Here is a 24,530-nt window from a genome sequence, read left to right on the forward strand (position 1 = left end):
TAATTCACTAGCAAAGGGAAGAGTGCCTGCATGAATACAACCATTAGATTTCTATCTGTGTGAATGGACATGATTCATAGAATGATAAAGTCATACGATTAAAGAATCCAAGGAAGAGACCACAAGGGCCCATCCAGTCCAACTCACTGCCATGCAGGAAGACACAATCAAAGTACTCCTGACAGCTGGCCATATAGCCTCTGTTTAACCCCCCCCCCCCCCAAAAAAAAAAAAAGACACTCCACTACACTCTAAGGCAGTTTGTTCCAGTGTCAAACATCTCTTACTATCAAGAAGTTCTTCCTAATGTTACGTTGGAATCTCTTTTGCTGTAACTTGAATCCATTGATCCATATCACATCTCCTAGACCAGTGATGGTAAGCCTTTTACAGACTGAGTGCCCAAACTGCAATCCAGACCCCACTTATTTATTGCAAAGTGCCACATCCCTCTGGCTTTCTAGTAAGAAACTGGCAAACTCTGTGCTAGGGTGACAGCATGTGTGTCTACAGAGAGTGCTCTGAGTGCCACCTCTGGCACACGTGCCATAGGTTTGCCATTACTGTCCCAGACTAACACAATTCAGAAGACAATTAATAATAATAATAATAATAATAATAATAATAAGTTTTTATTTTTATATATCCTGCCTCTCCCTGTGGATCAAGGCGGGAATACAGCAACAAATTTAAAATTACAGTTAATTAAAATACATTCTCATATCATAAAATCTTAAAAACACATCAATAACCCTATATAGGTACAATATCAACATCTAATTTCCCATACATGCTATTAATGAAGTGTCATCTTAAAGTTATTATAGCAGGTCAGGGGGATAGGCTTTGGATTTGGCAGTTCTCCAAATTTTGCAATGCATTTACTAAAATGCATTTTAAAATATAAAGTTTAAAATAGAATGCATTTAGAGGTATATGGATTTCTATGTAAGATATATAAAAATCTGTATTTTGTGAGATGTGTTTTATAGCACATATGGAAATATGCATTTCATTGATGTTCCAGGGCCTCAGTAACCTTAATCTGGTTTGGGTCTGATTCTTTGTTGTTGTTGTTTAAAATGTTGTACAGTAATCCAAGAATGGAATGGGAAGGACTTCAAAATGAAAACATGAGCATGACTTATCTATGGTACTCCTTGTAGCCATATGTGTACAATTCCTGGTGCTTGTTCTTTTGCGTGTTTCATCATGGCTGCCTCTATCCTAGATGTTAAATGCTGACAACTTTTCAATTTTTTTTTTGTCCCAAACACCATTTTTCAGTACTAGCTCCACCAGAGACTAGTGGTTTTTGTGGCTGGGTTTGTCTCTAGAGAAACAGAGACAATCTAGCTTCCGCCAGTTACAATAGTGCTCATCCAAATTGCTTGCTTGATAAAATCTGTATTATGCCAAAGGGAAAATTTTATCTTAGAAGGAAGCACATGCTTTTCACACAGATCTCAGGCTCTGTTCCTGGAAACCACACAGAACCCTTAACCTAAGAATCAAAGGCCTGTTACAGACTGCCAAAATAAAGCTGCTTCGGGTCTCTTTGGAGGTATGCTATTTAAATGATGCATGGGTCCTAAGAGTACGGAGGTCGCGCCAAAGCCACACTCCATTCCTAAGCACCGGAATGCAGCTTTTGATGCAGCTTCTGGATTCTTAGGATGCATGCATCATTTAAACAGCATACCTCCAAAGAGACTCGAAGCAGCTTTATTTTGGCAGTCTGTAACAGGCCAAAGTCTGAAAAAGACAGCTTAGAACTCCTGCCAGTCAATGGAGACAATGCTGAGGTAATTATTATTATTTTATTATTAACCATTATTTATAAAGTGTTGTAAATTTACATAGCGCTATACATATAGTCTTTTTAATTAGATGGTTCCCTGCCCTCAGGCTTACAATCTAAAAAGACACAACACAAAAGGAGAAGGGAGTGGGGTTGGGGAAGAGGATGAAGTCCAGCAGTCTTCTCAACCTCCAAGGCCTGGACCAAGGAAGATGGACTGAAGGGAGGACTTGGCTTCTTGGAGCTAGCTGGCCCCTCTCTCCCTCAAGATGGAGGATGGAGGGCTTGTCTTCTTCCCTGCAGGCCTGTTGGAGCTAGCCTGCCTCTCTCTCCCTCAAGATGGTGGATGAAGGGAGGGCTTGTCTTCTTCCAGGCAGGCCTGTTGGAGCTAGCCAACAGCTAAGGTAATGACTTAATTCAGTGCAAGACCACTTTCCTATTTTATTTATTTATATTTTGTTTTTCTCCTGACATGGCATTCTACAACAAGGGAGTGATCCTTTGACCGGAATCCTGTTGGTGGCATATATTGGTGCAAATACCCTTATGCCAATGGTTGTAGTTTTTGGGGGATATTGCACCATGGATATATTCTGGTCATAGTTGCACAAGCAGAGTTCCACCAGTGTATTACATAAACATTTGTACATTTAAACAGCTGTGTAATGGCATCTGAAACTTTCTGCTACATTACCTGTCTACTAGAGTATACATTGGATTGGCTCCAGAAAAGGTGTACAATCCTGAATAGCGCACACATCAGGTAATTCTGCTGATGGAAATTTACACCATGCTACCTCTCTATTGGCTCTTTGCCTGAGTATCCTTTCCATCACAAAATCAAAGAGCATATAATGGATGGCACTGGCAGGCATTCTATTAGTGAACCAGTCTAATTTACACTACCATAAATCACTTTTTGGTCATTGCAGAGGTCAGAATTCTCCACTAGCGGTCCCATGGAGGTCACTGTGAATGATGTCACTGTTTTGCATCTGGCTATAGGAACATAGCCAGATGTTTCTCTGAGACCCCCCTACTCTCCACCAGTCATAAATGGACACAAGAAGGGGGCTGACTGCTGAAAGGAAATATTGCATAATTCCTTATAAAAAACATTTACACTACGGGTGCCTCTATGCTGTAGAAATCAAGGAATTTGACACAGCTGTAAGTGCAATAGCTCATCCTATGGAATATTGGGATTTGCAGTTTTACAAGATCATTAATCTTCTCTGCCAAGGAGTGTTGATGACTCACAAAGCTACCAATCCCGGGATTCTGTGGATGGGGGTATTGCAATTAAAGTGGTGTCAAAATGCATCATTTCTATAGTGGAAATCCACTCTGTGTCTCCACAGTGCATGAATCTGGACATCGTTTTAGAGCTATGATATGTATTTCAGTGGAAATTAAGTTTTGATGAACCTGGCATACACATCAGACATATCTCTGGACCTGGGAGTACTCTGGGGAATGACCTAATTATGATCTAGCAGAGTACAAAAGAAAATGATAGTAACTGGTATAATGTTGTTTATCCAGATCAGTAACTAAACTGAGTTATGAAACACTCCGGAAAACTCCTTGCTTTTGCTTCATATAAAAAACAAAGCATTGGACTCTTCAATATGCCACTGTTTCAGCACCAAGGATTGCATGTCATTGTCACCATGCCCTGCCTTAAGAGCTGAAGACTGTGATTCACCTCCCTAAATCACAAAGAATAGATTCTATAAATGTTTTACAGCAATCTTAACCTTTGTTCTGAAAGTCAACGAGAACCAAATACCTGAGTTCAACAAGGAATAAAAAAGCTGCCTGATTATGAAGGGGCATTTTGCTACTGTCTATTTCTCAGGAATAGGGCGACAAGGGAATCAAGTCTTGCATTTCCTTCATTCCACAAACATCTGAGAAGTAGGTGTTTTTTCCTATCAAACTAAAGCTACAAGAATTGGAAGAAGACTGGAAGAGGGTTCTAATAGTCATTCAACTCTAATCACACCACACATAATTTTAATGATGTTACCCTATCTTCCCCCAAACATATTGCCACAAAAGTTTGACTTCTGTCCTAGTTGTTTATTCATTTTATCTCATTTCTTCTATTTTTTTTTTAAAAATATTTATTTTTATTTGTTGCAAAAGTCTCCCAGAGTAACTATCAGCAAACTTACAACCTGAAATAAATGGCATAAAAGGAAAACACATTTGGAAGAAGGAGGGATTCCCCCATCATTTTCTCCAATATACATGGATACAAGCTACAGGAAAAGAGATTCCGCCTCAACATTAGGAGGGACTTCCTGACAGTAAGGGCTGTTCGACAGTGGAACACACTCCCTCAGAGTGTAGTGGAGTCTCCTTCCTTGGAGGTCTTTAAACAGAGGCTGGATGTCCATCTGTCAGGGATGCTTTGACTGAGAGTTCCTGCATGGCAGGGGGTTGGACTGGATGGCCCTTGTGGTCTCTTCCAGCTCTATGATTCTGTGAATCTACAATAATGTGATACTAATAGGCGTTACAAACCGCTGCTTTGCAGCGGTCTCCCGGCACTGCTGTTTGCTCCGCAAGGGAGCCGCCACAGCCAAACCGCGTGGCTCCCTTATGGAGCAAAAAAGAAGCTCCAAAATGGAGCTTCTTCTGGCATTGCGTTCATGATGCCGCGAGGCGCCAATGGCGCACTCGCAACGTCATTAGCGCCACGCAACATGCGGACGCACAGCGTCCGTTACGTCAAGATGGCGGCAGCTGTGTGGAACGGCCACCGCCGTTTGTTACGGACAGAGTCCGTAACAGGAAGAGGGGCGTCTGTAAGAGACGCCCCTTTTTTAAACTGGGATGTCCTAAGGACGTCCCAAGTGGCGGTTTGTAACCCGCCTATGATTCTATGATTCTAGTGGCCGCACATTTAGCCAATGTGTGGCAAGATCCTATGTGCATACCAAACTCTTCTATGTTGGGGAAGACTTGGGCCAATCCTCCGCTGAGAGGATTGTCCTCTGCACAGAGGAAGATCTAGTTAGTCCAACTCTGCATTCCCCCCACAACACAGATATGCATCAAGGGCTTTGATGAGACATACACATACCCCTAGTGAATGGGGAGACCAGCAGTTTTGTTTAAACATGTACTTGTAGATTTCCTGGAAACTCTTATTTGAAACACCATCAGCAGGACAGGAAAATGTGACAATGTGCTGAATTGTGAGAGGAGAAGAAATTTGAGAGAAGGATGCTTTTGATCAAAGCATTGCTGCAGATAAGTGAATGCACAGAAATGTTGGATCTATTTGCTAGCAAAAAAATCAACCTGTGATTTATTCAACAGCATTTAAAAAAATACAAGCAGACAAACCACCCCAGTTGTTATAGTATTTGCTCAACAAGTTTTATACAAAATGGCCAGCTGATGAGAGGCTTGTGGATCCCCATTTTTCCACAGCATGTGGGGTATCATTTTCTTAAGAAATAGCATATAAGATATAAAAGAGATCCATCCTTTCTAATCAGCAAGATAGAAGCTAAAATGAAAAAATGTTTGAATGCTGTCCTGCTTTGTAAACTTGACGAGGCTGTTATTGAGAACATCCTGAATGAAAGGGCTCTTTTCAACAAGATCCCCCACAAATCCCAAGACTGCAATTACATTCTGGGAGATGGAAGCTTTGGATGTTTTCACACACTTTAGAGTTTGGCATTTGTGGCTTTTAGAGCAGCATGAAATATTTATGTGTTGTTCAAATGGCACAGCTTAGTTACTATTGGATACCTACTGTGGTACAAGAACTGAATATAGAATTATGCTGAGTCTGATTTGCAGAATACATAATCTGCTTCTGCACATATTAATGAGTCTCAGCCTATCAGCTGTGGCATGCAGATTCCTGGTCTTGCTGATGTTTGGAGCAAAGGGTTTAGGTTGCTGGTAGATACTCTTAGATTTCTTGCAGTGTCATTCTGATTCTACAAAGTTGCAAGGTTAGGTCCAGATGTGGATCTGAACCTAATTTCTAGACATGGATAGACAGACCCAAATAATGTATTGTTATTGTTGTTTGCCCTCAAGTTGTTTTTGACTTACGGTGACCTGAGTAGAACACACTCCCTCGGAGTGTAGTGGCGTTTCCTTCCCTAGAGGTCTTTAAACAGAGGCTGGATGACCATCTGTCAGGGATGCTTTATTGAGAGTCCCTGCATGGCAGGGGGTTGGACTGGATGGCCTTTGCGGTCTCTTCCAACTCTACGATTCTATGATTTTATGATTATATGACCCTAAAGTGAACCTATCATAGGGTTTTCTTGGCAAAATTTGTTCAGATGAAGTTTGCCATTTCCTTCCCCTGAGGCTGAGAGCATGTGACCTGCGCAAGGGCACCCAGTGGGTTCCATGGCTGACCCTAATCTCCAGAGTCACAGTCCAATGCTCAAACCACTATGCCACACTGGCTCTCTCCCATTCATAAAACTCTTCATCAGCTCTAAGTAAGTCTGATAAATTAAATGAGTCTGCTCTAGGTGGGTACCAGCCATGGGATTTGGGCCTTAATAACTCTTAAAGACCCACTGAAATAATTAAAGATTTAATTAGCCATAATTAACTTCAGTCTCGTTGATTTCTATGGACCTGCTCTGAAAAGTGTATTTCAAACTGCATAGTGTGTCCAGGGTCCAGTTGACCTTACAGTAGCACAGCTACAGTTGCACTGAAGCCAACCATTTCCTAGCCTAGGTATGTTAGAAGTTACTTAGATATCCTCCCATCTTACCTTAACTTTGGTTATCATTGCTCCAGAGCTGGAAGCAGCTTGGATCTGGTGTAATTCATCTCCTCCCAAGAGTGAGTGAGACAGCAATGGAAGTGTTGAGGTCAAGGAAGTGGTGGGTGGAGACTTCCAAGTCAGTGGGGCAGAGCATGTTTTCCAGATTTTAGTCTGCAGTTTAGAGGAACTATCCAAGGTGCTAGATCTATTTTAGAGATAACATTGAATACATTGGATAACTCCTTTAAATACAGTGATGCACTGCATCCATTCCAGGTTATAGCCTGAACTTTAAATGAGCTATCCAAAATGTTGTGGTGGATAGGCTAAAACCTGGAACAGCTTCACCACTCCATTGACATGAAATTCACCAAGTGTCAGAAGATGCCCCAGTATGCTCAAGTGTACTGTTGATGTCTATGCCACATGGCTTTTTTCATCAGAGACAATAATAAATGACTGTTTGCTTTCCGTTCTTAAGTGCATAGACAGATAAAAACTGAAGAGAAAAAAAAGTGCTCATCTCTCCTATTTTCCCAGTAGAGAAGAAGCTTTACAGTAGTATGATAATGTATGTGAAGCTCTTTGAACACTGCCAAGCCCTATACTGATACTAATTAGTATTAATAGTGTTTTTTATGGGAGGTTTATTCATCCCCTTGCATAGTATCCAAGCAGTCATGCATAACATGCCCTTGAATAAACAGCCCAAACCATTTCACCTGAAACGTTAAGATAATAACTTCTCCCACCACAATGTTTACTTTCCATTTTGTGTTTTCAATGGAGCATCTAGTTAGAAATCTATCGAGTGTTACTTACCGGCATTTCTGAAGTGTTTGGTGTGTGTGTCTATGTGTGTTCTTTTTCTGGAATTATGTGAGCCTTAATGGATCCATCCTTACCGCAGGGATGAATGTAAGTGTCTGCATTATTAAAAGGAAGTTAGTTTGTTCAGCCAAGGGTGAAGAGACCCCTAATAATGATAAATGTATGAGAATGGCAGGTTTTTGTAAGGTTTAGCATACCAAAGAAATAATTGCATAAACAGCTTTTCTTGTGCTTGTTAAATGGTGGTCATTTGATCCCTTTTGTGCTAGTGACTGGTTGAGATGGGAGGGGTGTCTCTTTTGCATTTGTTCTTTCAGATCCCCTGTTGTCAAGCAGCAAAGCTATTATTGGGAGAAATGAAAAAGTAAATGCTATTAGTGTAATTTTGTACATTTATTTATTTATTGAAGTGTGTTTATGGTGATTGCATTCTGATTGCAATTGTACTTTAATTTACAGTTGCCTTGGGTGCTTGATAGATATGACACAGTATCTTGAACCAGAGAACAATTGTGTGTGTGCGCGCACGCTACACACATAAACACACACTAAATGAGCATGGTGTAGTGGTTTAAATGCTGGACTATAACTCTGGAGACCAGAGTTCAAATCCTGCCTTGGCCCTAGAAACCTACTGAATGACTGTAGGCAAATCACACTCTCTAAACCTCAGAGCATGGCAGTGGCAAACCCTTTCTGAAGAAACATGGCAAGAAAATCCCATGATAGGAACCTTAGAGTTGCCATAAATCAGAAACAATTTGAATACACAACACACACACACACACACACACACACACACAGAGAGAGAGAGAGAGAGAGAGAGAGAGAGAGAGAGGAAAGTTTACTTGCTTACCATTCCAAGATTCCTGTATGGAGCAGATTTCAGTCTAAAAGGATCAGCGAGTTGTTAAAGTTACCTTTAAACTAAAACTGTGGCTAGGGGATTCACAGAGGGTAAGTTTCCCAACCTTTCTGTAAGGATGTATTTTGGGTTGTATTATTTTGTTTACTACAATGTTAAAGTCTATCCACCAAATACTACTGCATGACAGGAATCACACACTGCAGTATATATGAATGTATACATCTGAGCCACCATATATTAAAGATTTGAGTACATTGTTCTTTGAAACTGGTTATCTGAGTTCAACGAAGTCCAGACAGAAAGCATCCTATTAATACATCTATTTTCTAATGAAGAAAACTGAGGCTAAGAGATATGTAGTTAGAATACCAGTCATATCAGTTGTTTATTGTTGTTGTTGTTTATTCCTTTATTTTAAATACATGCAGCAATCCTTTGAAATCTACAGTAAAATACTCTAAGATATATCTGTAGATTCAAACTTATGTCCTACCTTCTCTTGCTGTATGGGAGGTGGCAGAGAGGAACCTTTCACATTTTGGAGGTAGTTCAGGTACTGCTGGAAAATTTGCACCTCAGGTAAAACATGCAAAGAGTTAATTTTGTGGCACTTTTGTTACTTTAAAAAAATGGAATGAAAGAACACACAAAACAAGTAGACAGGCATTCTTCTTAAAACTGGCAAGAATGATTTTGCTTGCAAGATTTCACACTTATTTGTTGATTTGATCAAATATGTGTGAAATCAAGCCAGGATGCTGAGAGAATGTAGTTTTATGAAATGCCACCCAAGTCAGCTCTGCTTCGCTGATTCATTTTGCTGATTCATTAGCACATTTGCCTGGGAGTAAGTCCCACTGAGCTCAGCAGGGCTTGCCTCTGATTAGACAGGTACAGAATTGCGCTGTTAAAATCTGATTCCTCTCTTCTCTGTGGCTCTCCCAAACAAAACACAGCATGGGATCTTTAATTATCCTTCAGATCTGTCTTTCAAATTATGGATCTTTGGGTTTTTGAAAGAAATTCTTAATTATTTTGCCATTTTGCTGAAGACCTGGCAAATTAAAACACCTCATTTCAGTATGAAGTTTTGAAAAAATCTTGGGTCCTGTGCTGGGAGAAAGGCAGAATGACTGACAAACAAACAAACAAAAGTTCATCACCATTTTGAGCTACTCCTGCATCTGCTTGTAACACTAACCCCCTCCTCCACATTTGACCATGGCACTGCATTAAACCTGTAAACAGAGACAAGCCAGTTTAACAACCCACAGTTTAGAGTTAGCTCATTTTAATAAATCATAGTTAAGTCTAACCATGGTTTGTCTGGATTTGGACTGAACTTTGATTGCTTAATAATGGAATTTAAAATGTTAGTTAATGTTAAAAAATGAATTGCTATTGTTAGATAAAGGACAAATAAACCTAATAAACATGCTGGTCAGCCCCTACATACACTTTAAGGGTAAAGGTTTTCCCTTTGACAAGGTTGTTAAGTTGTGTCCAGCTGTAGGGGGCAGTGCTCATCTCAGTCACTAAGCCGAAGAGCCAGCATCGTCAAAGACAACTCTATGAAAATGTGGCCAACATAACTACACAGAACTCTGTTTCCTTCCTACCAAAGTGGTTCCTATTTATCTACTAGCACTTTTACATGCTTTCAAACTGCTAGCTGGGACTAGTGACGGGAGCTCACTCTATCACGCATCTCCTGGACCTCGAACTACCATCCTGCTGATCTTGTAATTGTCAGGGTCAGCATCTCAACTTAACCCTTAAGATTTAGGCATATATTTAATCATTCAGAATATAATTCTAAAGATTAAAAACATAAAGGTAAACATAAACATAATTAAATCTTTGTGCTTAATTCCAACAATCTATTTTCACTCTTACTAAACTGGAATATGTACCGCAGTTTGGCTGCATTGCCTCTAACAGGTGGGAATAGGTCTCACTCATGCATTCATCCTTTCTTCTTCCCTTCTTTTCAGATGCAGAGGACACTGAAGGTGACCACTTTAATTTTTATCTAACCATAGTTTACCATTATATCCAAACTCAGGCAAACTGTGGTTAGTCTTAATGATGGTTTATTAAAACAAGCTACCTGCAAGTTTTGGTTTCTTCAGGTAGCTTGTTTCTAGTAACCATTGTAAAAGTTGAGTACCATTTAATATTCAGTTAAACTGTTGATTAATCAAGAGCAGAAGCAGAACTTTCTGATGTCCTCACAGTTGTGAGAAGAGAAAAGCTAATATGAAGCTAATCAGTGTAGCATTATGTACTATGAGTTGGTGCTACATTCAAAGTCAATGGATCTTCATTTTATTAAATAATAAATAATAAATGAAGTGGCCTTGTATGGAGCCAGACAATCATTTATAATTGACTCTGAATTTACCAGAGCCTGGAAACAATACATTTGGATTATAATTTCCATAATAGCCCACCTAGTAAAGTCACTATTGAGGTCTCCAAAGCCAAAGATATTGTAGATATTACCAGAGATAGCTTTAGCCAAGGATGTCTTAGATTGAACCTTCAGCCTTGACCCTCTCACTTTCCAAGGCAATACAGAGAGGTAAGAATCCCTTACTCACAGGGGAAGTGAGTGACTCCAATATTAATGCCACAATGAAGCCAGTCAGTGTTTTGGGCCACACTGTAAAGGAGTGGTGTTTACCACATTGGAGAACTCCTTTCAAATTCAGCCCAAGCTTAAAGTAGCTTCACCAACCCACTGACAGTTGAGTCTCCCACTCTTCTGGCCCACAGGTGACATTTGATGGCAAAAGTAGTAAGAAGCACATAATGCTTGGACAACACTTCGGATCAGAATTCAGGAAATATAAATGCAAAACTTGTATGAATTCCCAGAATATGAGTTAAAACTTTTCCCAAAAAAGTTTCTTAGCACTCTAGATTGATAAATCTGTGAGTTTCCTGGAGAGATAGGGAGAGGAGGGGAAATGGGGAGAGAGAGAGAGAGAGAGAGAGAGAGAGAGACAGACAGACAGAGAGAGAGAGAATTGTTTACATAGTTTTCCTAAGAAGAGTAAAACAATGTGATGCAAAAATTGTGAATGCTGAAAGATGGAATGGTCTGTGTTAAGTTGATAAGATACGTGTCATTAGCATTCTCTGATTTTGAAATGAAAACATCAAAGAGTTAAATGTAATTTACAGTTCAGCGTCCCTGTAAATGAAAATGATGTGGCTTTTAAGTTGCTGCAATTTTGTTGCTTAAAGGATACAGCTTAGTAAAACACAGTTCTCTTTGAAATATCTCTTGTCAAACCTAAACACCTTGGAATTCCAAAAAATATCAGATTAACTTACTATAAATAGGTGTGGTGAATTGAATATAAAGTGTCTGAACCCACCTGTCTGCCTGCTTTTTAAAATAATGGTTCACATTGGATTGTTGGGTGTTTGCATTCATTAAAATGGTAGCACTCTATACAGTGTCAGAATTAAAATAACAAAATGGAGCAGTACAAGAAATAAGTGCACCCACCTTTGTGTTACAGTACTTGTTTGCAGAATTCAGAGGCATAGTCATGTTAGTCTGGAATACCAGTATGCAAAGGGATCTTGTAGCACAAGACTAACTGTGCAAAATAAGTTGTAGCATAAACTATCATGACTTGATCTACTTCCTCAGTTGCAAACCAAGTACCTCCATGCATCTGAGGAAGCAGACCAAGCTTACGAAAAGTGTAAGTTACAACTTCTTTCACACTATTAGTCTCAAAGATGCTACAAGATCCCTTTGCTTCTGAGTACACGTACGTGTGTGTGTGTGTGTAAAAAGCAAAGAGGGCAGGTGGAATCAAACACTTCATTTATTTTAGCATGAACTTTCATGGATTTCAATCCACTTTTTCAGATGCACTGATCAGTATCAAACCCCAGGTATATTAGCAGGTACATAGTTATAGTGGCGAGATCAGAATTTAACAGGAGATTAATAACCCAATTCAGGTGTTTCTGGGAACTATAGTGTAAAAAAAAAAAGGAAACCTTTCCAAACTCTGCATAGAATTGTAATTACATGAAGGGAGATTGGTAGCACATTCACTATTGGTCTCACCACATCTGTTACATCTTCTAGATTGTAAGCCTGAGGGCAGAGAACCGTCCAATTAAAAAGATTGTATGTACAGCGCTGTGTAAATTTACAGCGCTTTATAAATAAAGGTTAATAATAATAATAATAATTCTGTTCCTCAAAATGGGTCCTCCAGAGGCTGCAGCTTCACTTTCCCATCAGCAGCAGTGGCTTCTGGGGGCGGGGAAGAGGAATCAAAGGATGCCTTCATGGCCCAGCGTGGCTGCTCAGAGAACAGCCATGCCTGACAGTGAATGGGTGCTCTGGAGGCTGCAGCGCCCCCACCTCAGCAGCGGTCTGGGAAGCCAGGTGATGGGGGGGCGCAAGGCAGTTTGCCCCCGCCCCCGGCTACACCTAGGTGACACCAACCACAGCAACACCATGGTCTGAGGCACTTCTTATTAGAACAGTTCTATCCTATCCTCACCAGTATGGTCATTTTAGTTCCTTCACAATACCACAGAGTGATGCTGGTGTAGCATTACACAATGCTGGCTTTTGAGAAGGTCTCTGTTTGAAGCCAGAGGCAGCTACCTCAATCTGTCAATTGTTAGGGCCAGTCCTGATGTTCACAGCTCACTGTTTCTTTCTCCTGATTACAGCTGCATAGAGGGAAATAATGGAGATGGGGAGGAAGTGCTATTAAATTAACAAATGTCTATTGCTGAAAATGTTGTCTCTCTGTGTAAAAGACACCATGTTATATCTTTACACCTTGCAAGTTTCCTTGTTTCTGATTGAAAATCTGCTGTGTGATCCTTTTTCCTATGGAATGACAATTCAAATTACTGCTCTTTCATTATGAGCACAATCTTCAAAATATTTTGACATTGGCAGCAAATATGCAGCAAACTAATCTGATGGGTAAAAGCAGTACTATATGTTATGATTCATTGAAAACTAATATTAACACTCAGATTTTAAAATTTAGTTTATTTCGTTCTCACATGCAATAAGAAAGAGCTTCAGGTGTGTTCTCCCTGTTGGATAATTATAGTTTTTATGCCCATTTTTAAAAAATCATGTTTCACATTCCAGTCATTTTTTCTAGAAAAGGAATCCTATTTCCCCCAAGAAATCCTATTTTTGTCTTTTATGCAAAAGCATTGTTTTCTGCACAAAAAAATTGTCTTCTGCCATATAAAGAATTTTTTTAAAGGCAAGCAGTCTTTTTATGCAAAAGAGTTCCCAAATGTGAAATATCTCCCTAGGTACCCCATGCCCTCAGTGGGGTTGTGTCGAGACACTCTTTCTTGTTGGAATGAGAAAACATGTCAGTATAATTTATATCTCTAGTTAACACTGATTCATCTTAAGTAATTAAACAAAATATGGAAATACAATATGCAAATTCATCCTGGAAGTGAGTGAGAACATCATTTGTAAGCAACACAACATAATTTGCATGCTCCAGACCAATATGCAGATTGATACACCACTGCCCTTCCTTTCCACTAATTTTGCTGTGGGGTTCTCATGGGAAACCAATCCAGCAGTTCTGAGGGTTTTGCTGAAGCTACTCATTTCAGACCTCTAGAGACCTATTTAGAGACAAACTGCACCTTGCCTTGGACTTTTCCACATTTGTGAGGCCTGTGTTTACATATGCATTTAAAATTGTGAATAACTAATAATAATAATAATAATAATAATAATAATAATAATAATAATAAATATTTATATTTTCCTGCCTCTCCCAGATGGATCAAATGGGTTTCTTGTTGCTATCTATTGTCAAGTTAATTTCAACTGATGATGACCATATCAGTGAATGACCAGACATTAACAGTGTTGCTCTGGTTTTGCAAACTCAGATGCATGACATCCTTAATTTAGGCAATATGCATGTAAAACAGGGTTTTTTTTTCCTTTTCCTTTTGCCTTCCATTTTACAAGTATTATCATGTTTTCCAGTGAACCATCTTGTCCAATGATATGTCCAAAGTATGACAGCTTTAGTTTAATCATTTTGGCTTCCATAGAGAGATCAGGTTGAATTTGCTTTTGGAAACATTCCATTGTCTTTTTGGTTGTCTATGGCATCCATAGAACAGTTCTGTGTGAGTGAAAAATGTAAACAGACCTTCCTCTGTCAATGGGAAATTGTGTACTAAATTCCTTACCTTAACTTTCAAAATTGTAAAAATAAAGAACTTTGGTGTTTGTTGTTGTGTGCCTTCAAGTGATTTCTGACTTACGGCAACACTAAGGCAACTTTATCATGGGGTTTTCTTGGCCATTACCTTCCCCTGAGAGTGAGAGCATGTGATTTGCCCAGGATCACCCAGTGGGTTTCATGACTGAGCTGGGAATTGAACTCTGGTCTCCAGAGTCCAACACTCAAACTACTTTTCTTCATGCAGGAAGAATAATATCTCTCTACCTGATACGAATAAAGGATAGGGTGTGAGTGCAGCAAAGATTCAGAGAAATGCAAAAACATTGAGAGTAGAGTTTTTCACATCCTTATTCTCAACCTAAAATTTACATATAAAAATTGGTATATGAAGGCTGTGAACAAAATGTATGTCATACAGGGAAAAGAATGTCTGAAAATAAATTGGGTTTTCATGCATTTTTAAACAGAATCATAATGATGTGGAGACTGTATGGAAGGTATTTTTGATTGAATACATGAAAAACTGGCACCGACCAGAAGTAGACTGATTTATTCATCCTTAATCCTCAAGGTATAAAGACCCATGTATGTGGCTCTACATATTTTCCCCAGACACATGAACATGCGTGTTTAAATCCATGCATTTCCATACACCATTTATTTCCATTCTTGAATGTTTTGCTAAAACAAGCAGAACAGTTTCCCCCCCACAGCAATCAAAATGTGTAGCGCAGCCCTTAAACTAACAGATACAATTTGCAGCAAGTAAGCTCTTGAGATATTTATTATGAGTGGAAAAGGAGGTGAATTTGATTCTAGTGTCACAGAAGCTTCACTTTCCCAAAGGTGGTGACTGAAACTGTCACTTTCTTAGTCAGCATATTTATGCCTTTGAAGTTGTGAGTCACATCCTTTGACTACATTCACCAAAGTCAGTTTCCTGGGCAATGTATTTCAAGACTGTTGCACAGTCCCAACCTATTCATTCAAATATGTCTTTTGGTGTTTATTTTGCCTTCTTTCTTAATATTATTATATTTTTATGATATCACCTTTTCCCTAGTCTGGCAGTTTTCAAGGCAGTTTAAAAAGTAAAAAAAGATGCATCTTAAAAATTATCATCATACTACTAAAAATATAGGCCAGATGATGCATGGGAGACATAGTTGCAATGACTTAGATAGGCTAAGGTGAGTTAGAAGCCAGGAACCACGGCATGATATAGTCAGTACTGTATATACAAACTGAAGGGCAAATTCGTGACAGGAAAGGGCAAGATGAAGGCTTGAGTATTTGGGTGAGTATCCCTGACCCAAGACTTTGCGATTTTGCAAATAAGTACATATTTTCTAACAATTTCCTTCTCTCCTATAACACCATCCAAGCCCGGAAATGTACAGATTTTCTAACCACACTCATTTCTGTGTTTCATCTGGGAGGTGTGGGTAGGGTGACCATTAAAAACTATGATAGCATGACTTACATGTCCCTCTTCCAGTCCTGGACTATGGGGAGCTGACAATTCCATGATAGATCACTCTAATCAACTGTCTTAAGAGACAGAATGAAAGCCCCAAACTATAAATGCAAACATTTCATAGAATGGAGTCATGACAGTTGAAATAGTATCAAAGTGCTGCAGTTGTACAATGCAGATAACACCCCAGGAACTAGATGATGGAAAACACCTCTCTGTCTGAGTGCCTGGACACTGCCGGTCACTGGAGCCCTCCCTCCAGTCCATCTGCCTTGGTCCAGGCCTCAGAGGGAGAGAAGAATGCTGGACCTGATCCCCTCCCCTCCCCTCCACCATTCCCTTCTCCTTTTATTTCGTGTCTTTTTAGATTGTAAGCCTGAGGGCAGGGAACTGTCTATTATCCCCTCTGTTGTAAGCTGCCCGGATTCCCAGTGATTGGGCGGCATATAAATAAATACTACTATTATTATTATTTCCAACAGATGCACGAATCTGACTGGTTTGTTAAGCCCCTTGAGAGTTTATTTCCCTTTCTCACAAGGTGTGGTTCATCTGACATATTTTATGTGGGCAGAGCTTTAGAAATTTAGCTTTTTTAAAATTACAGCTGCCAGGTTCCTGGGAACTGAAGTCCCTGACTAATAAATATTCCAAGCAGTGGACTTGAGAAACCATTTAGGAAGCCTCTTTTTGTTTCTCCCATTTTTCAAGACTTTCCGTCTAGTGGTTTTTATGTGAATTACAATTTATGGAGGGAAAAGGAAGAATTAAGAGTCTCTGGGTTTTCTAACAAGGCCAGCTCAGGGTATATAATTAGTCTTTCTTTTCCACATTAAAGCAATCCTGGTGGTGAGACATTTATTATGACTCTGAAATCTTAATCTCAAAGCTGGGCAGGATCATGTATTTGGAAATTAGCACAGGCTTTCCTCCTCATTAGAGTAACACCTAACTGCATGAACATTGCGAGGACGTGACTTGCACAAAATCAAAATGAATTGTTCTCCATCCTCTTAGCAGAGGATTCTAGGTAAACTCATGCTCTGCTGTTTCAACTGAAAAAAAATATTGGAGAGCCCTAGTTTTGAAGTGAATATGATCTTTACAAAACAAGGAAGGCCAACTGATTTACTGATATCTGTTACCTGATAGAAACAGTAAAGATTACTCAAATCACCTTATATATTTAAATCCAATAACAGAATAAAACATTTTCTCATAAATACAGGAAAACATAGTCCATGTGAGAATCTCATTGATATCAGAAGAATCTTAGCTGCTGGTTTGAAGCTTTGCAAACAGGGAAAACAATCCTCTCTAGGAAGATGTCACCAGGGTGACCAGATGTCCTCTTTTTCCAGGACATGTCCTACATTACAACCTTCTGTCTGGAGGAATTCCCAAATGTCCTCTATTTTGAGCATGACTAAGAAGCATGAATTTATATTTGTATGAGTGTTGTTAGCTTTTATTTTGTAATTTCCTACATTTTTCTTGATTGTCCTACATTTTGTGATGCCTTATACTCCTTTGTGGTTAGGACATCTGGTCACCCTGGGTGTCACAGACCCACTAATGTGTCTTAGATGAAAACCAGGAAACATGTAGCCAGGCAACATCAGAGTGTGGTCAAGATGGCAAACGCTATTAATGCAAAAGAAAAGACAAGCTAAGGGGGTCTGCCAGTTTGCTTTTGCCGAAGTCTATAGAGAAGGACAAGATTCCATTCCTTTCCTCTCTTCCCTCCCCTGCTGAGTGAACTGAGTGCAAACTTAGTTTGCAGTATCTGAGTTCCAGTGTTGAGTCAAAACATGTTTTTAATTAAGTATACATATTTTAATGGATATATAAAATAAATAGCTATTGCATCAGCTATTGCAGTTTGGTAGGGACAATCCCATTTAATCCTCCTGTCATCCAAAAAACTGGTAGGACAAAGGTTTCTAAACCCTGCCTTGGGCTTTCTCATAAAAAAATCAATTCTTCCTTTTGCCATTATGTGAATTTTGCCATTGTGTGAACTGACTATGGTGCTTATAATCTCACTCCATGACAGTCAGTGTTGTACAGTGTCTGAGCACTGGACTATGACTCTGGAGACTGCTAAGACATGGAGTCCACTGGGTGACCTTAGGGCAATCACACTCTCTCAGCTTCAGAGGGAGGCAAAGGCAATCCTGTGAACAAAACTTGTCAAGAAAGCCTGGTACTAGGTTTGCTTTAGTGTTGTCATGAGTCAGAGACAATTTGAAGGCACACAACAACAGTAACAACAATACTACTAACACTCCACTTATTAACTGCTTTTTAAAATGTCCCAGGCGGGATGCAGACCGCCTAAAAGGGTGGTGTGCCACCGCCCTAGTTTGCTGCGCGAGGAAGCTGCAGCAGACAAACCGCGCGGCTCCCTCGTGCAGCAAAAAGAACCCGCAAAAAGTGGATTGTTTTTGCGCCGCCGCTAGGCATCCTTCACATCAAAATGGAGGTGCCCGTATGTACATGGCGCCACCATTTTGATGCCCTCATCACATGCGAGGGGCGTCTGAAAGCGCTGCCCCTTGCATGTGACGATGGCACCCCATAGGGCCGGTCTATCGAGTGCCCCAATTTCTCTTTCTTCCTCCCACTTTCCTCCTTTTTCCTCAATTGCTGTAAACCTGAGTTCAAAGTGCAAAAATACTTTTCACTCAGAGGAGTATTGCCCTTCCCAGTAGGCTTAGGCCAATACAAACTGCTGCAGCCATTTGTAGCTTGTGTGTCATTCCTCATTAATAGCTTGGCCATAACTCTGGTGTTTTCTAACTTTCCTCTGGAAAAATGGGTATGGTGGGAAATGGTACAAAATCCATAGCATTTTAGCCCTGTGGGCCCCAGCTCCACTGCATAGGCCCCATTGGTTTAATTCTATGAAGCCCCAAAGAATTTGTACCTGAGGTTTACTCTTTTAAAGCCTTGTAATTCTTCAGAATGGGGGAAAGGAAGTAAAGAACTCTTTGCCTGTACTTTGGCATATTTGATAATCCAGCAGCAGATTGAACCATGATTTATGATCCTTCTGCCTTCTATGGAAATAGGTCCTTGTTTTTTTAAAAAAGCAAAACAGACACACTGTCAAGAGTTGCTTGGTACACCAAGAAATTTTCTTTCCTCCTGAGCATCTTGGACCTCAGCGGCCTTTGATACCATCAAGCATGGTATCCTTCTGGAACGCCTGGTAGAGTTGGGGATTGGGGGCACTGCATGGCAGTGGTTCTGTTCCCATCTCTCAGGCAGGGTCCAGATGGTGATACTGGGAGACAGTTATTCCTCTAAAAGGGAGTTAAAATCTGGTGTCCCCTAGGGCGCCATTCTGTCTCTCATGCTGTTTAACATTTACATGAAGCCACTGAGTGAGATCATCCAGACATGGGGCGGGGTGTTCCAGTATGCTGATGACACTCAAATATGTTTCTCTATGTCTCCGACTGCTGCAGTGACTAAGGATGGCATCTCTCCTCTGAATGGCTGTCTTGGGTCGATAATGGACTAGATGAGGGAAAACAAACTCAGGTTGAATCCAGGAAAACGGAGGTACTGGCAATAGGAAACTCTGTCCTGGGGAAGGAGTTTTACCAACCAGTCCTGGATGGGGTCACACTTCCCCTAAAGGACTGTGTTAGCAGTTTGGGAGTGTTCCTGGATTCGTCCCATCAGCTGTCAGCTCAGGTGGAGGTGACAGCCAGGTGTGCTTGTTATCAACTTCGGTTGATACGCCAGCTGCACCTCTACCTGAACCAGGGAGACCTTGAAGCATTGGTACATGTGCTGGTAACCTCTCGTCCTGACTTCTGCAATGCGCTCTACATGGGGCTACCCTTGTGCCAAGTTCGGAAGCTTCAGTTGATCCAAAATACGGCAGCCAGACTGGTTACTGGTACATCAAGGTTTGACCATATAACACCGGTATTATCACTGGTTGCCGATCAGCTTCCGGGCACAGTACAAAGTGTTGGTTATTACCTTGAAAACCCTATATGGCTTGGGCCCAGGTTACTTGTGGGAATGCTTCTCCCTATACAGTCCGCCCTGCACTCTCAGAACGTCTGGGAAGCATTTATTACAGGCACATAAGACTAGATTGGTGTCCACTTCCCAGAGGACCTTTGTCTTGACTGCTCCAAAATTATGGAATGACCTGTTGGAGGAGATCTGTCATATTACTACCTTAGATGCTTTTAATAAAGCCATTAAAATGGATCTCTTCCGGCAGGCCTTCCCATCTGACTCCATATAAGCACTCTATCCACCTCTATACCCAATCTCTGTTTATGTATGATAAGCATTTTTAAATTTTTAACTTTGTAAAGTGCACTATGTATTTAATATTGTATTCTGAGGGTTAGTTCTGGGGGAAGTTTAGTGTTGTTAAGATTATTTTTATGGTCTGTACGTATTTTAATTGGTTGTAATCCCACCATGATCCACAGGGAGAGGCAGGAGATATAAATAAATTATTATTATTATTATTATTATTATTATATTTATTATTATTATTATTATTATTATTATTATTATTATTGCTACTACTACTACTACTACTAGTACTACTACTACTACATCCCCATGATGGCTAATGTTCATGTATTCTGGAAGGAGTGGTGCAACAATGTCTGGGGATCCACAGATTAGGAACAAGTCAGGCAAAATACCTTGGAGGATCAAATTATTGGCCTAAATCCTGTTGTGACTCCTAACTAGTGTAGAAGTAAATAAATGGGATTTATTTAACTCACCATTCAACAATTGGTTGAATAGGTCTACTGTATCTGGGACTAACCAAGAGCATGCCAGCCACTGATTGAAAAGAAGCCTGAGTAGGAGCACTCTTTAGTACATTCAGTTGAAGATCCTATTTATATAGGCATAGGCCCAATCCACTGAGATCTGCCCCACTGAATTATTATTATTATTATCCTTTATTTATAAAGCGCTGTAAATTTACACAGCGCTGTTCATACAATCTTTTAGTCAGACGGTTCCCTGCCCTCAGGCTTACAATCTAAAAAGACACGACACAAAAGGAGAAGGGAGTGGTGGTGGGGAATAGGATCAGGTCCAGCAGATCTTCTCCACCTCCAAGGCCTGGACCAAGGCAGATGGACTGGAGGAAGGGCTTGGCTTCTTAATGGATGGTTAAAAGGAGGCTTCCTGGGTCAGAGAGGGGCTCGCCTCTGGGAACGCTTCTCTAAACAATATAGTCTTTAACTCAGTTTTGAAACTGGGTAGAAAAGTGATGAGGTGTGCATGTGGGGGAAGAAGGTCCCAAGAGTAAGGGGCAGCAAGCAAGAAGGGACGAATTCAGGAGGGGGCAGTGGTAGTCCTACACTGTGACAGGAGACCTTGACTACAAGAGCTGAGGGTGCGAGTAGGAATGTAAGGAGAAAGAAGGTCAGACAAGTAAAGAGGGGCCAATCCATGAAGGGCTTTGAAAGTCAATAACAAAAGTTTGTACCAGATGCGGAAGGGGAAGGGGAGCCAATGAAGGGAGGATAAAAGAGGAGAAACATGGTCAAAGCAGTGAGCAGATGTGACAATACGGGCAGCTGAATACTGGACAGAGATTAAAGGATGGAGGTGTGAAAGAGGAAGCCCTGTCAGAAGGAGGTTACAATAATCTAGTCGCGAAACCACTAGGGCATGGACCAGAGTCTTGGCAGTAGAGATTGAGAGGAATGGACAGATCTTGGCAATGTTGTGGAGAAAGAATCTACAGGCCTTGGCGGTGGCTTGGATCTGGGGAATAAATGACAGAGAAGAGTCAAAAATGAAGCCAAGACTAGATGAACCGGTTGAATCAACAGGAAATTGGGAAATCAGCATTTATGTATGATTCATCGATTCAGTATTTTATTTTATTTTATTTTATTTTATTTTATTTTATTTTATTTTATTTTATTTTATTTACATAGATCCCTTTTGGCAATGACAGTTGGTTTTAGGCCATAATGCTTTAACAAGGGTCCTGATTGTCACATTAGTATGTATGTCAAATGTGCTGAGATATTCATTTGAAATCTTTGCACTAAATGTGGAATAGTATAAAGTGGGTTAGGTGGGGAAGGGGGAGGCTTGCCTATGTTTCTTCATCCACTGAACATTTGTGCTTAGGAAGGTTTCAGTGTAAGTAGAATGCATGAATTTTGGACTAGATGTGTTACTAGTAGACCAGGATGAAATCCTAACAATTAGCTAAAGAGAACTGAGGCATCAAGAGTTCTCTTTAGCCAATTGTTGGCTAACCATCTCATGATCTCTGCCCTTACTTACAAATTGCATTGAAGGCTGCATTGGCACTGCAAAAATAATCCGAGTTGACACCACTTAACTGCCATGGCTCAATGTTATGGAATCTTGAGATTAGTAGTTCGTTGTGGCACCAGAGCTCTCTGACAGAGAAGGCTAAATCTCTCAAAAGTACAAATCCCTTGATTCTATAGCATTGAGCCTTGGTGTCAAACTGGATTATTTCTGCAGTGTGGATGCAGCTCAAGTGAGAAAAGAACATCTGAGCCTCTTAATCTGTGCTGATTAACGGTTGTCTGCCTCCCCTTTGCTAATAAACTATATCTTGATTGTTTACTTTGGCAAAAAGTTTTTTTTTTAAAAAATTCCACACTTGGCAGAGATCCAAGGCCATGATTTGTGTGTATGTGTATGATACTACTAATTAACAGAGCAAGTTTTTAATGCAGAAATTAGAAAGGAACAAAGAATTCCAAAGGACATCATTCAATGACTTTTTCAATTTGTTCATATATTTTCATTGATTTAAGGTGGTGTTTGGACAGTTCAGCTGCTCTCATTAAGACCCTCATTCTCTTAAGTACTTATTAAGCACCAGTTTTCTTGCTTGTGCCAGTTCCCAATAGCACATTGTCGTAAATTAAGGAAAACAAGTTGAAATAATGGCAAAGTGATGTGGCTCTTTTGAATACTGAATACAATTTGGGGGTTTGCCAGTATTTACCTCTTTAAACTTGCAGGAACCACTAGTTGGGATACATTTTCTAACTGAAAAGGAAATAAATACAGTGTTCTTATTTTTTTAAAAAAAACACCACTTAGCTAAAATCTATATAGACTGTTGGGAAGAGATCTTTATGACACAATGAAGAAAACTGTAGGAGGCCACAGCCATTTTGTAATCTATCTTAGGGCCTGAAAAGACAGGCCAAAATAAAGCTGCTTTGGGTCACTTTAGAAGTAAACTGTTTAAATGACACACACATCTTAAGAGGCCAGAAGATGCACCAAAGCTGTGCTCCAGTCCTTAGAACTGGAGCATGGTTTTGGCGCAGCTTCCGGCCTTTTAGGATGAATGCATCATTTAAACAGCATACCTCCAACGTGACCTGAAGCAGGTTTATTTTGGCCTGTCTGTTTGGGCCCTTACTTTCTCCCACATAGTTGCCTCCTTCCTGGAACCTGCATCCTATCCAACAGAGAGAAGACCCTTTTCCAGAACACAAGACTGTATTATGTGTCCCTTTTCCTGGACCTAAGAACTTTGTTGGTCTTCTGTATAGTAATGCACTAGTTGCATACCCTTAAGCATTTCACAGATGAAAACTGTGACATGTGTAGCCAAGCAAAATAAGAATGTGGTCAAGATGACAAAAAAGAGGAAAAGCACACAAGCTAGGAGAGGCTGCAGCAGTTTGCTTTTACCTGAGCCTACCGGGAAGGGCAAGATTCCACTCCATCCTCTCCTCTCCTCTGTGTCGGTGGCTTAAATGAGTACAAACTACTTTTGCACTTCAAACTCAGTTTGCAGCAACTGAAATACAAAGTAATGAAGGGAAAAGGGGGAAAGTGGGGGGGGGGGGGAGAGAGAAATGGTGACATTTTAAACACAGCTGAAAAAGTGGGATGATAAAGGGTTAAACGGGACTCTTCCTGCCAAATCAGAACAGTTGGAGGGTATGTAGCTGTGGAACACCCTTTCCAAGGAGCTTTGGTTATTTCCCTTGTTACTGGACTTCAATGGATGGTAAAAATTATATTGTTTTTACTGAGAAATACTGTGCTTTGATTTTCTCCTGTTGTACCACAGTGCATTTTTCCAGTGTTGTTTGGAATTGTTATTCTTTTAGTCAAGGGGCATTTCAGAACATACACATTTAGAACCTAGGAGAACACCTAATAACAGAGTTTGGCAACTTGCGATATTTCAGAATTTGTTAGACTACAACTCTCAGCATCCCTAGCCAACACAGTCATTGGTTAGAGTGAGGGGGACTTGCTGCCCAACAATATCTGCTGCCCTTTCACATGACAGAATTATAGCATCATGGTTATGTATTAACTGCCAAGGGTACATTCTGTGTAGTCCTGAGGATTGTAGCCTGGTGAGGCACTAGTGCAATCTGGCTAAAAATTCTACCTACCACTCCCTAAATGACAAATCCTAGGATTCCATACAATGCTACCATGGCAGTAAAAACTAGCTCTTTTTATACATGTGTCCTGTGCCCATGCCAGTATCAGGGAGGTATTGGAGTGTGTGTGTGTGTGTG

The 24,530-nt window shown here is 40.3% G+C and overlaps 1 protein-coding gene across 2 annotated transcripts in view; it reads left to right on the forward strand.

Moving 5' to 3' along the window:
* Window positions 1–24,530, forward strand: part of TAFA1 (TAFA chemokine like family member 1) — a 451,916-nt gene that overhangs the window by 60,757 nt on the left and 366,629 nt on the right. The gene's annotated exons all lie outside the window — the stretch shown is intronic.

Source organism: Sceloporus occidentalis, unplaced genomic scaffold, assembly GCF_023333645.1.
Source record: "Sceloporus occidentalis isolate IW3139 unplaced genomic scaffold, rSceOcc1.0.p SCAF_1, whole genome shotgun sequence".
Lineage (NCBI taxonomy): Eukaryota > Metazoa > Chordata > Lepidosauria > Squamata > Phrynosomatidae > Sceloporus > Sceloporus occidentalis.